Here is a 13,658-nt window from a genome sequence, read left to right on the forward strand (position 1 = left end):
TGCCGCTACGGTGCCGCTGGAGCCTTCGGTGCCGCTGCAGAGTGAAAGAAGTTTCCCGCTGTCTCTCAGTTTGAGACTCAGATTTGCCTTCAATTAGAAATGCCTTGATTCACCTCAGCCCGTTCAGCCTGTTCTCCCGTTTTCCGCCGCCGTTTTCTCAGGACCGCACCCCGGCGCTCAGGTATCCACAACACGCTGCGGCAGGACGCCGCTCTCACCCTCACTTAGCAGCAAAGTCTCTGGAGCTCTCTCTCCCGTTCTCCCGTTTCCCCCCCGCCGATTTCTTAGGACCGCACACCCAGCGCTCAGGTATCTGCAAAACGCTGCAGCTGCAGCAGGACGCTGTGGGGCTCCGCCCACCTTCTCCTTCTCCCTCTCGCCCTCGCTTAGCAGCAGAGTCTCTGGAGCTCTCTCTGAAACTACCACTACGGTTCCCCAAATTACTCACTGTTCCACTGCTTCACTACTCATACGGACCGAAAAAAGCCAACACTGCAGACACACGCGTCAGGGCATAACTCCAGGAGCTCCGTCAGAGACGTGCGCACCGCTCTAGCTAGCGGCCGCCATGTTTCCCCACTTGCTCACCAAATCCCCACCCCCAGCGCCTTCCAGAATATCACTTTTGAAACGTCACTGTTTCCCCAAATACAAATCCTCTATCTTTCAAATGTTGATATCAAGCATTATCAAAAATCCAAAAACAAATCAACAGCTAACAAAGTCAGGGCCTTATTTATGAAGGCCTTGCACCACCAGTGTGTCACTTATTACCCATGTTTAAAGTGATGCATCAGCTGCACAAGGCAATCATAAAAAAGGGCCAAATGAAAATACCAATCAATTGCACCCAAAAATCGTTTTTTTAATAACATTTCAGAAACACTGCGCAGAACCTATGTACGACCACTCAATATCAGCAAACAAAGTCAGGGCCTTATTTATGAAGGCCTTGCGCCACAAGAGTGTCACTTATTTCCCATGTATAAAGTGATGCACCAGTTGCATAAGGCAATCATAAATAAGGGCCAAATGAAAATACCATTCATTTGCACCCAAAATCGTTTTTTGAATAACATTTAAAAAACACTGCGCAGAACCTATGTACAAGCACAGAATATCACTTTTGAAACGTCACTGTTTCCCCAAAGACAAATCCTCTATCTTTCAAATGTTGATATCAAGCATTATCAAAAATCCCAAAAAAAATCAACAGCAAACAAAGTCAGGGCCTTATTTATGAAGGCCTTGCGCCACCAGTGCGTCACTTATTTCCCATGTTTAAAGTGATGCATCAGCTGCACAAGGCAATCATAAAAAAGGGCCAAATGAAAATACCAATCAATTGCACCCAAAAATCGTTTTTTATATAACATTTAAGAAACACTGCGCAGAACCTATGTACAACCACTCAATATCAGCAACACAGGACTTATATACTAGCATACAATTTGACTTCTGAAACATAACTATCTGCTTCCAAATATTCTCCATAGAGCAAACAAGTCTCTATCTAAATTAAATAAATCATTACTTACCTTTACAAATGCTTTGGGAGATTGAAAACAGTGTCAGACACACACACCATTTTTTCTTTAGCAGAGCAAAAAGTGTGCACACAATACACTGAAACCAAGACTGGCATAGAAAATCTCTAACTTTGTACACATATGCCTTAATTCTACCAATCAAAAGTCTTCCCTCACTATTTTCAAACCAACACCCTTCACCCTCTCAGATCTTTCTATCTGTTACCATAGCAACTCCCTCCTAACTGAACTCTCAGGTTCAAAAGTTTATTGCACAATGTTGCAAATTAACTCACCAAGGATGTTTGACCTCTCAATACACCAGCTTATCCAGGGTATTTTTGCTTTTAGTGACTTTTTTTTAACCATTCAAATTGCTTCTTTCACAAAACACAACCATGCACCCTAACTTTCAGTTTTCAACTATCTGAATCCACCAATCATTGCTTGTGATTCAAGAGCAGTGAAACTCCACAATTATTTTTTTGTAAACTCCTACTGTTCCAACTGCCATTTCATTCCTACACTTCATCTGACTGCACCAGAACCTTCTCTCACCATGTATTCTGTATGGATTATAGGACATAGCTACATCCACTGGGCTCAAAGTTATGCAGCAAGCAGAAATTATCACAACCTTGATTTATCAAATCTGGAAATCAAGTGGATTGGCCAGAGAGGATTGAGATGTCATCAACTGATACCATTGGTGAAAACCTTTTTGCATCTGCCAAGCCCTGACCTCTTAATAGTGCACTGTGGTGGAAATGATTTGGGCACTATGACTGGGGTTGGTCTGGAAATGCTCTTAAAGGACACCTTTGATCAATTGATGACACTTTTTCCACAAACTGCCTTGGTATATTCAAATATATGCCAAAGACAGAAATGGAACTGGCCCAACCAATTTTGTCCACAATTTGAGAAAGCACGGAAACATGTGAATAAATCTGTTTCTGCTTACATGAGAGACTGTGGAATGGGTTCAATGTACAATACCAACTTGCGTTACAACATGCAAGACATCTACAGAGGAGATGGTGTGCACTTCTCAGATGAGGGAAATAGAATTTTCCTCCTGAATTTAAGACTGTGCTTTGGAACCTACTTTTAGGTACCTAAATCAGCTACAGAACCCAAAAGCTCTTTTCAGAGCTACCCTACTTCTGATCATTCAAAACGTTTATCTTTTTCTAACTTTTTTCACTATTTTTCACCAAAATACGCTTTCCGGTTTTCTGCTACTCATTCTCTACTACTCTCTACTACTCACTCTCTACTACTCACTCTCTACTGCTCTCTACTACTCACTCTACTACTTACTCTCTACTACTCTCTACTACTCACTCTACTATTCACTCTACTACTCTCTACTACTCACTCTCTGCTACTCTCTCTACTGCTCTCTTCTACTCTCTACTACTCACTCTCTACTCTCTATTACTCACTCTCTACTCTCTACCTCTCTCTTCTTCTCTCTCTACTAATTTTCATGCTTCCAGGGGCCCTAAACACAAGATTTATGGAATGGTTAAAAGTGCATGAAAATGGCCAATTTACTCACTCTGAGTTCTCAAAAAGGGTTTCTTCACCCCGGGAAGTTAATTAAATACCATTTGGAGGCATTTAATGTTCAAGCAAAAACGGCTGATTTTCGACAAAAGAGATAACACCCCCCCATTATGTCATGCTTCAGAAAAGTGGAAAATGGTCCGTTTTCAAATGTTTTATTTTTGAACGTCAGTTCACATTTGTAGGGGGATCATCAGTGTTAGAGCTAAAATTAGCATGTTTAAAGTGATTTTCATACTTCCAGGGGCTCGGGAAGTTAATTAAATACCATTTGGAGGCATTTAATGTTCAAGCAAAAACAGCTGATTTTCGACAAAAGAGATAACACCCCCCCCCATTACGACATGCTTCAGAAATGTGGAAAATGGTCCGTTTTCAAATGTTTTATTTTTGAACGTCAGTTCACATTTGTAGGTGGATCATCAGTGTTAGAGCTAAAATTAGCATGTTTAAAGTGATTTTCATGCTTCCAGGGGCCCGAAACACAAGATTTATGGAATGGTTAAAAGTGCATGAAAATGGCCAATTTACTCACTCTGAGTTCTCAAAAAGGGTTTCTTCACCCCAGGAAGTTAATTAAATACCATTTGGAGGCATTTAATGTTCAAGCAAAAACGGCTGATTTTCGACAAAAGAGATAACACCCCCCCATTACGTCATGCTTCAGAAATGTGGAAAATGGTTTATTTTTGAACGTCAGTTCACATTTGTAAGTGGATCATCACTGTTCGAGCTAAAATTAGCATGGGGAAAACGCGTTTTGGGACCCCCTTTTATCTCGGCCCCCGCTTGACATATCCCCCCCAAACTTTCAGGGAAGGACCGGGGCGCCGCGAGGCCATTTTCAGGAAATTTTCAGGCAGATTCGTCAACCTGTGCCAAAGTTATTCCAAATAGAATTTTGAGATTTAACATTGAAAAAAATCCTAACTATAACTACCTACTGGCAACCGCCAGTAGGTAATCTATATATATATATATATATATATATATATATATATATATATATATATATATATATAGATTACCTACTGGCGGTAGCCAGTAGGTATACATAGTTAGGACCTAGTTTCCATAGGAAATCCCCAACATTCTCTTGGGAATAACTTTGGCGCTGGTTGATGAATCTTCGCAAATTTCCCAAAGAAGATGGCTCGCTCCGCTCCGCTCCTTCCCTGAAAGTTTGGGGGGATTCGTCAAGTGGGGGCTGAGAAAAAAGGGGGGTCCCAAAACGTGTTTTCCCCATGTTAATTTCCATAGGACCTTTAGACTCAGCTACAGCTTGAACCGCTGAAGGGAATTACACCAAACTTGTCAAAATGGTAGTGTCTGGTACGCAGATCACACTTTTTGTTAAATAGTGTAAATCCCTCCAGTAGTTCCTGAGAAAATTAGAAGAGAAATCAATTATATATCTATAAGCGCGCACGGGTGCGCGCACCACGCGATTTTTCGCGATTTATTTTGGGGGGGGGCTTGGGGGGGGGCCTTGGGGGACTTCTCTCTTTCATTTTAATGTTTTTATTTTAATTTCGAGGGTGCCCACCCCTCGTTTTGGCCCCCGAGATCACCGCCGCCGCCCGAGCTGCCTTAAGATGGCCGCCGCCTGGTTGTGGGCGGGGCCGGGAGGTCGCGGTTTCCGCTTCCCCCTGTCTGGTTTTCCATGAGCAGAGTTTCGTTTTTTCCGTTCACTCCCCTTTCACTTAAAGTGATTTGTTTCTGGAGCTATTCCCCCCCCCCTGTGTGCTTTCCCGCCCCCCCCTCCCCTCCCCTCGTCCTCGTAGGTGCTTGTTAAGATTTATCCGGGGCCTGAGACTGCCCTAGAAATCGCCGCCCGCATCTCCAGAGCCACGGAGACCAAACCGAAGGGGCAGCTAGCTGATTGGTGGCTGGCACGCAGTGGCCGTGCTCTGATAGGCTGCTGGCACGAAGGAGCCACGCTCCGATTGGTCAAGGAGCTCTGACGTCATCGGGGGCTCGCCTCAGGGCCGCGCTGGGATTGGCCCATCGCTCGGCACCTTACATCACAGCCTCCTCGGAAACATTCGGAGGTTAACTCCTTGTTGGCATGCTTTCGGACGAGTTTTCGCCTTCGTTTTCCCCAAAGTTGCGTGAGCACTGCAGCACCGCCCGGTGAGTACGTCAGAGTCAGCACAGTGCTGGCTATGTGAAAATAAATACCTGTATATATTTCGGATCGGAATCGGATCGATCGATGCAATGACTGCAATCTAAATGTAATAAATAATGTTGTTCACTGACACTCAGGCGTTGTAAATGAAAATGAGGCGGCACTGAGTGAGAGCTGAGTAGCACTAGCAGCCAGCACTGTGAGGGGTGAGGTGACGTGGGTGTCTGAGTGAGGTGAAAAAAAAACAACGAAAACGAGCCATTTTAGAAGATAAAATGACTGTACACCCTGAATGCCATTGTAAATTGTATCTATTTCCCTTCGAGCTCAACCACCCCCTCAAATCTCCCCCCCATCTACTCGCCACCAATTACCACAAGTAACAGACACTTGTTAGCCCCTTATTTGTTTCACTGGACACACATTTTTTACGTATGATGACTTGGGACAACGTCTGCATATATTCATGGACAGTCCACAGAGAGTCTTGCCAGCAGGTCCACTGAATGGAAGGTTAGTGTAAACACAGCAAGCCAGTATTTGGAATGGACTCTCTTAGTTGGCTCAGTTTGAGCTATAACATGGTCTCATCTGTTACTAGGTAAATATATCAGTGCTCTGAGAGTTTGTCCAGACAGGATGTTTACTGGATTAACTGTACACAGAAATAACCAAGCTGTCATGAAGAACTGAAATGCATTCTCATGCTCGGCAAATTCATACAAGAAAGGCCCACACAATAACCCCAGAAGACTAAGAAACAAACAGAAATCTGAAAGTACTAGAGAGAATGCGGTATTGTGGCTTGTCACGTGTTCCAAACCTTGTCTTACACTCAGACAAGTTACAGAAGTAGTGCATGGATGGGAAAGGTTTATATATATGCCTTGACATAGTTTCGCAACAATTAATGACGTATTCCCACGACCCTTTTGCTCAAGTATGATTAAATGTACAGCCTGGAATGAAGCAGCATGAATGATATTGGGGGAGCCTTCGGAAAGTCATGCGCTGCTCAGGAAAACCTGCTGATGGAGGACAGCCTCCCGTGCCCATCCAGCTGGCTTTAGTGCAGAGGGTGCGGAAGTGGCACTTGTTAGTTAATTGGTACTGTAGGTGACCCTGAACGATGAAAGTGCACATTCTGCCATTTGCCATCCCGGCGGTGCCAAACACGAGTCTCCTCCATTTGCATGGTCTTTGGCATGCTACAGCCATCCATGTACTGATTGAGGCGAATGTAGGCAACGCAAGCAGCATCTATTCCGATGAGATGGACATGAGGGTTTAGAATGATGGTGTGGATTGGTTTATTGCCTTTGGACAGCGCATTTTCAAAGTAGAACCTGTGAAAGTCCATTCCTTCCACTAAATTTCCCAAAGCTACAGGCTCGAAGAAAGTAAGCCAGGGGTCACAGATTTGTGTGTAAGCCTCAAAGTCGCCGTTGTTGATAGCTTCAAACAGTTCTGTGACTTTAATAATTTCCTGCTTACGAGCTCGCACATCTTCATCTTCAATTGTCGTGTTGACGCTCTCTGTGGATTCCTTTACTCCATCTGATTTCTTCAGTAAGCTCTTTGCTGAGAAATTTCTAGTCGCCAGCATGGTTGTCAAAATAGCCCCCTTTAGTTTCCTTCTAGCGTTGAATTTCTTCAAGCAGTCTACAGTCTCCTGTCTGTGCATCATAAAAGCCACAGTAGAGCATTGACAGATCCATGGATATTTGAGTGCTTCTGTAGCAGAAATCCGTTTGGCGGGATTGATTGAGAGCATTTTGTCGATAAGGTCTTTGGCTTCGGGATTTACTGTGTCCCACTCTGGAGATGGAAAATCATGGGCACCAGGTCCGGTCAGGGGCAGCAGGTCTGTTTGTTGCAGCAGGTCATGCAGCAGGCTAAAGATCATAAGACCTGTGTGGCGGCCCCATGTTCAGGCCTCCGGCCTGTGACTGAGTGAGGTGAGTTGATGTGATGCTGGAATCTATGTGAGCGAGGCTGGAGGCTCAGGCATAGCTGCCAAGGTTTCAGATTGCTATGTGTAGCATTTTTCTGAATTCATTGTAATTATGAGTGACATTTAAACGAATATGAGTGACACTTTCTCACGAGCAAAGTATAGCCATGAAAACAAGAAAAATATATAAATTACAGAAATAAATGACACCCATTTGAGCAACAAGAACCTCTAAAACGAGTCACATCATAATCTACAAGCTGTATTACTGAGAGCAGTGCGCTCCCCTGGTACTGCATGCCACCCACTACCTGCTAAACCCTGTGGCACCATCACCCCACTCGCAGTTTGTCACACAGAGCTACACTACAAGCTCTGCTGACTCTGTTACTCACTTGGCGCACTGAGAAGTTACGTTGGCAAGCACCATAGTGGCTCTCACAATCAACCCAGTTGCGAGCGGCTACTAAAGCAGCTTACAGTCAGTGAGAAGAAGTCAAGACAGACTGCTATGTGATGTACAGTCAGTTCTCAGCGGTAACAGGGCAGACGGGTGGTAGCTCAGAAGAAAATCCTGCCTGTGGCACAAGAATGAACTATCAAGGGTATTGCCAGCAGGGTAGGCAGATTATAACATTGATGTAGCACTGACTCCAGAGCTGAGCAGTCAGATCTCTTTAACTATTAACTTACGGAGCCACTCCGAGCCAGAGTGATGCTGGCAACACAAGTCTGTGGGAAGCAGCACAGACCCGAGGCACATAATATGCTATAGGCACCGGTGGCGCGGGCTGGCATCACCGCGCAGCCAGTTTCAGACTGGCATGATTAACAATGCGTGACAATGCATTTCACTGCGGTGATGCGGATCACCACACTGAAATGCGTTAGTGTCACACCCCATGCGTGATACTTGGCAGGCATGATGTGGAGGAGTAGTAGGACACGGGGGAGAGGGTCAAGGAAGCGCGAAGAGAGTGTGCCTTAAAGAAGAGCAGAGGACCCCTTATCTTGAGCTGCGTGGTGCAGTACTGCAATGCGTGAACGGTGGAACTGCGCCTGGTGTCAAGAGCGCCACAGCATTTCACCACAGCCAGCCCTCATCTATATCTAATGCATTTATTCTTCTAGCCTGGATGACGGGGGAGAGAGTTTTGTAGAAAGAGGGAGGGGGCGGCGTTTTTCAATTCTCGCCTTGGGCGGCAAAACACCTAGAAACGGCCCTGGGAAGTACGTTATTTGTAAAAGCTGTCCAAGTAATTTCTCCAGTGTCAAAATACATAGTTAATGGCGATTGGCTGCAAACATTTTCCATTGTATGTTTATTTGGTTCATTTTCCTTTATTTTAACACCTGGGAGACAAGACCACCTCGTTTTCGAGCCATGAGTGGTATTTTCCAATACTTGATTAAGATGAGTTGTAACACCCACTAATAGTTTTAACTCACCGGCTTTACTGTGATGTTTATTTGACCATCTTTCACTTGTCCTCCATAAGAAGCCATGTTCCGTCTATATTCGCTTCCTAGCCGGTATCGTGGTAAGTCTGGCAACATATAATACATTCTAACTAGGGATGAGTGATATTTTTAACTGTGCCTTTTCAATAGGGGACTTCTGTGTTTACATCTAAAAACTTTCTCTACATTACCCAGTCAATTTGGTCCCGTTAACGTTTTTTTTAAGACATTAACATCTTTATAAAACACTCTTAAACCACTAGGCCTAGTTTTAATTGATTTTGGATTGTTCATTTTGCATTTAAAATGTTTGCCTGCTTACCACTACAGTTATTTGTAAAATAGTATGCACAGATTCTATTCATTAAACCTCGCACATTTACTACCATTCATGCACCCCATTCATCCACCCACCCATCCATCCATCCTGCATCCATCCATCATTCATGCATCCATTCACCCATCTATCATGCATGCATCCATCCATGCATCCAACCAACAATCATTCATCCATCATGCATCCAACCATCGTTGATGCATCAAAAATCGGATCCCTAGGGCTGCTCAGGTGGTCCCACTAGGATATTAACATATTTAAACGTTATCCGCTAATAGAATTAGCATTTTCAAAACCTTGCAAATTCACTGAAAAAAACATAGGTTTCTGGCCTTATATATATATATATATATATATATATATATATATATATATATATATATATTAGCTTTTAAAAAAACAATGAAATTCACTGAAAAAACCATAGGTTATACAGTATATATAGTTAGGAATTAGCCTTTAAAAAACCAATGAAATTCACTAAAAAAAACATAGGTTTTAGGCCTTATATAGTTAGGAATTAACATATAAAAAACCATTGAAATTCCTCCTATATAGTTAGCTGGACATTTTATTGATATAAAACCAATGAAATTCGACATATAGTTAGTTGCACTAACTATATATTTCACGCATCCGCAATCCAATGCTGATGATGTCACATATTACATCATTCATGACATGGTCAGTGACATCACTGATGACATCACTGATGACAGCTCATTTAACATCAATAATCACACCACTGATGATATACTTCATGTGATAATACAATGCACCTCCTTACACGCTAATACACCTAGTGTAAAATACAGAGTATAATTTTTGAAACTATTGACACACCAATACCATTTACTACATACCCACTCACTGATTCCTACGTCTACATGCACATTCATTCATTCACCCATAAGGTCATTCGTACATACTGTCACTCATCATTGCAACACTATCATATGCACTCATACACCTATGCAGACACTCACACACTGCCACTCATCCATGGAGTTACTCAAACACCTACTCAGTCCTGTAAAGAATCAATCACACTTTGATTTCTTCATCTATACAGTTAAACACAGAACAGCTTACATTTTCACAGATATACTAACACATACTTACTCACTTATACAATCAAATCCTTCATCCATACTCTTATACATCCTCTCATTCTTCAATATGTAAAACATATTTAAACTTTACAAAAACACACAGACACTGGATGATGTCATCAGTGATGTCATCAGTGATGTCACTGACCATGTCATGAATGATGTAATATGTGACATCATCAGCATTGGATTGCGGATGCGCGAAATATATAGTTAGTGCAACTAACTATATGTCGAATTTCATTGGTTTTATATCAATAAAATGTCCAGCTAACTATATAGGAGGAATTTCAATGGTTTTTTTATATGTTAATTCCTAACTATATAAGGCCTAAAACCTATGTTTTTTTTAGTGAATATATATATATATATATATATATATATATATATATATATTTTTTTTTAAACAAACAATGATTATTTATTTGTTATAAAAATGATTGATTTAAATACAAAAATGTATTTTACAAATATTTGTATATCAACCAATAGCCCAATTTGCACAAAACGTAGTATTGAAATGTATACAGAGTGTTTTGTCTATTTATATAGTGAGATGAACACATGTGATTCCCCAATTCATGCACTGTCACTTTAAAAATGCCTTCTGAGTAATAACAAACTGTCGAGTGAACAAGCGGCGTTCGCGCTGCGAAACGCGTCTCAGACACTTGGGCAAATAAAAAATTAACGAGCACGAAATCTGGGTCCGTGTCCTGCTTTAACTGCATCGCGTGAGTCAAGACGTGGCGGCTGTGCAGGATTTGGAAATATAATTGACTGGCTGTTCCGAAACCAGTCCAACACGGGACCCCTCCTCCGACATTGGGCCGGCGGCGAAAAACGGAACCATCTTCCGGGTTCACACGGAGACAATTGCAAGTCCTGGAAGGAGATACCGCGGCCCCCCCAGCACCGAAGTATATCCATTGTGTACCTGAAGGCTACAGCACAAAGTCACTGGCTGGCTGTGAGTGTTCCCGCTCGCATATAAGGCAAGGAGTTCGAGGGCTCAAGCAACAGGTACCGTGTTAATCGGCATTGCGGGGTGGAGGAGTGTGCTAGGATGTTTTAAAAACACGTGGGAAACAGAACAACAGAGACCCGCTTTTTAGGACACAGCCATATCTAATTAAACAAACCCAAGATGTCGAGCGACATTGTAAAGGAAAGGGAGGCGGCAGCCACGGGGATGTTCAAAGATGTCCTTTCAGTGAGCTCTACTTCAAAACCAAACAAGGCTGCTACAATACCTAAACGTGATTCCGTGGCATACAAAATGAAAATATTGGAAAAGAAAATGAAAATGGAAATGTCTAAGTGGTGGGAGTCAAGGTCCCTACAAAGTTATATTGAGGTGGGCAGAATCCCACGGGGGCTCCGGATTTTAATCGCACCCACTTACAAAGAACAACATCCTGAATTAATGCGTGAGTGGGCAGAAGTCAACTTAGACTCATCACGAAGACTGACTTTATTGTTAATTAAATACGCTGACATAGATAGGGCACGCTTGTTAACAGAAATAGATGCTCTCAATGAAGAGTTGGCCTCCATGGGTCAAGATGATGAGATTGCCAAATTACGGAGAGAGATGACAAGGGCTGTACAGGATTTGGAATATATATATATATATATATATATATATATATATATATATATATATATATATATATATATATATATATATTTTACCTCCCAGGCAGAAAAGACCACCAGGACGAGACTCGTGCAGACCAAAAGTGTATTTCTTTGTCGCCCTCGGACGCGTTTCACCTGACCGATCGGTCAACAAGCCTGCTGGTCAGGTGAAACGCGTCCGAGGGCGACAAATAAATACACTTTTGGTCTGCACGAGTCTCGTCCTGGTGGTCTTTTCTGCCTGGGAGGTAAAGTGTCGTCGGGATTAGCTCCGGAGATCCCGTACGAGACGAGATATATATATATTCACTGAAAAAACCATAGGTTTCAGCCACGTTATAGTTGGGAATTAGCAAAAAACCTTAGAAATTCACTGAAAAGAAAAAAAACATGGGTTTCACGCATGCAAATGCGCCCCCTGGCGCATTTGCAGAGTGGTGCTTGAGGTGACAGATTGCACCACTCTGCAAACGCACCCCCTGGCGTGTTTGCAGACTGGAAACTAATTCCCCTTGAATACTGGGGGTCCCTGGAGGCCAACTAGCCCACCAGGAACCTCCAGTATGTGCCAGGAGGCTGTGTTGCAGAGAGGTATAAAAGGGGGCGTGGCCTCTTTACACATCTCTGCAAGGCAGCCCCTTAGCACATACTGGAGGTTACTGGTGGGCTACTTGGCCCCCAGGGACCCACAGTATTCAAGGGGAACTATTTACCTCTCTGCAAACGTGCCAGAGGGCGCGTTTGCAGAGAGGTGCCTTAATGTCTTTTTTTTTTTAAGTTCGGCAGGGTACTCATACCCTGGCTTATCCCCGGGATTTGCGATTTAAAAAAAAATAATTGAGCCTTGGGGGTCCTTGTGGGACCTCCTAAGCAGGCCTAGGGGGTCAAGAACCTCCAGTATGCACCAGGGGGCTCCCTTGCAGAGAGGTGTAAAAAGGGGCATGGCTTCTTTGGGAACTAATCCCCCTTGCATACTGGGGGACCCTGGGGGCCAACTAGCCCACCAGGAACCTCCGGTATGCACCAGGGGGCTGCGTTGCACAGAGTTGTAATGAGGCCCGCCCCTTTTTACACCCCTCTACAACGCAGCCCCCTGGCACATTTACAGAGGATGAACTAATTCCCATTGCATATTGGGGGTCCCTGGGGGCCAACTAGCCCACCAGGAACCTCCAGTATGTGCCAGGGAGCTGCATTGCAGAGAGGTGTATTGAGGCCACGCCTCTTTTTACAACACTCTGCAAAGCAGCTTGGCGGTGCTTACTGGAGGTGCGTGGTGAGCTAGTTGGCCCAAGGGACCCCCAGTATTCAAGGGAAATTACTTCCCCCTCTGCAAACACACCAGGGGGTGCGTTTGCAGAGTGGTGCAGGGAGGGGGCAGGGCTTGAGGTGACGGGGGCACGTTTGCAGAGAGGAACTAATTCTCCTCGAATACTGGGGGTCCCTGGGGGCCGACTAGGCCATCAGGAACCTCCAGTATGCGCCAGGGAGCTGCATTGCAGAGAGGTGTAATGAGGCCACGCCCCTTTTTACACCTCTCTGCAATGCAGCCCCCTGGCGCGTTTACAGAGGGGGAACTAATTCCCCTTGCATATCGGGGGTCCCTGGGGGCCAACTATCCCACCAGGAACCTCCAGTATGCGCCATGGGGCTGCGTTGCTGAGAAGTGTAAAAAGGGGCATGGCCTCTTTACACGTCACTGCAAGGCAGCCCCCTGGCCCATACGGGAGGTTGTTGGTGGGCTACTTGGTCCCCAGGGACCCCCAGTATTCAAGGGGAATTAATTCCCCCTCTGCAAACGCGCCAAGGGGCGCGTTTGCAGAGTGGTGCCTTCATTTTTTTTGGGGGGATCGGCAGCGTACGCTTACCCTGAGATTAAAAAAATTATAATAATTTTGAGGGGGCCTTAGGGACCACCTGA

General features: G+C 44.1%; 1 protein-coding gene and 1 pseudogene across 2 annotated transcripts in view; both read right to left on the reverse strand.

The window, feature by feature from the left end:
* Window positions 1-13,658, reverse strand: part of LOC147698099 (arylsulfatase D-like) — a 291,198-nt gene that overhangs the window by 104,101 nt on the left and 173,439 nt on the right. The gene's annotated exons all lie outside the window — the stretch shown is intronic.
* On the reverse strand, window positions 6,228-7,138 carry LOC147698100 (calcium/calmodulin-dependent protein kinase type II delta chain pseudogene; annotated as a pseudogene). Its single transcript, XR_015299251.1, has one exon. The product of XR_015299251.1 is annotated as a calcium/calmodulin-dependent protein kinase type II delta chain pseudogene (transcript).

The sequence above is a fragment of the Lissotriton vulgaris genome, chromosome 8, assembly GCF_964263255.1.
Source record: "Lissotriton vulgaris chromosome 8, aLisVul1.2, whole genome shotgun sequence".
Classification (NCBI taxonomy): domain Eukaryota; kingdom Metazoa; phylum Chordata; class Amphibia; order Caudata; family Salamandridae; genus Lissotriton; species Lissotriton vulgaris.